Below are 1,416 nucleotides of genomic sequence, written 5' to 3' on the forward strand. Positions count from 1 at the left end.
GACCTACACCTGTACACCACGCCATGATGACCTACACCTGTACACCACGCCATGATACCTACACCTGTACACCACGCCATGATGACCTACACCTGTACACCACGCCATGATGACCTCACACCTGTACACCACGCCATGATGACCTACACCTGTACACCACGCCATGATGACCTACACCTGTACACCACGCCATGATGACCTACACCTGTACACCACGCCATGATGACCTACACCTGCGCACCACACCCTGATGACCTGCACCTGTACACCACGCCATGATGACCTGCACCTGTACCACGCCGTGACCTACACCTGTACACCACGCCATGACCTACACCTGTACACCACGCCATGATGACCTACACCTGTACACCACGCCATGATGACCTACACCTGTGCACCATACCATGATGACTACCTGTACACCACGCCATGATGACCTACACCTGTACACCACGCCATGATGACCTACACCTGTACACCACACCATGATGACCTACACCTGTACACCGCCATGATGACCCTACACCTGTACACCACCGCGATGATGACCTACACCTGTACACCACGCCATGATGACCTACACTGTACCATGATGACCTACACCTGTACACCACGCCATGATGACCTACACCTGTGCACCATACCATGATGACCTGCACCTGTACACCACGCCATGATGACCTACACCTGTGCACCCCCATGATGACCTACACCTGTACACCCTACGATGACCTACACTGTACACCCTACCATGACGACCTACACCTGTACACCCTACCGTGATGACCTACACCTGTACACCCTACCATGATGACCTGCACCTGTACACCGCCATGATGACCTACACCTGTGCACCCTACCATGATGACCTGCCTGTACACCCCACGATGATGACCTACACCTGTACACCTTACCATGATGACCTGCACCTGTACACCCTACCACGATGACCTTCACCTGTACACCCCACCATGATGACCTTCACCTGTACACCCCTACCATGATGACCTTCACCTGTACACCCTACCATGATGACCTTCACCTGTACACCCTACCATGATGACCTACACCTGTACACCCTACCATGATGACCACCTGTAACCATACCATGATGACTACACCTGTACACCCTGCCATGATGACCTACACCTGTACACCACGCCATGATGACCTGCACCTGTACACCACGATGACCTACACCTGTACACCCTGCCATGATGACCTACACCTGTACACCACGCCATGATGACCTGCACCTGTACACCACGCCATGATGACCCACACCTGTGCACCCTACCATGATGACTCTACACCTGTACACCCCTGCCATGATGACCTACACCTGTACACCACGCCATGATGACTTGCACCTGTACACCACGCCATGATGACCTACACCTGTGCACCCTACCA

Source organism: Homarus americanus, unplaced genomic scaffold, assembly GCF_018991925.1.
Source record: "Homarus americanus isolate GMGI-L3 unplaced genomic scaffold, GMGI_Hamer_2.0 scaffold43943, whole genome shotgun sequence".
NCBI classification, from domain to species: domain Eukaryota; kingdom Metazoa; phylum Arthropoda; class Malacostraca; order Decapoda; family Nephropidae; genus Homarus; species Homarus americanus.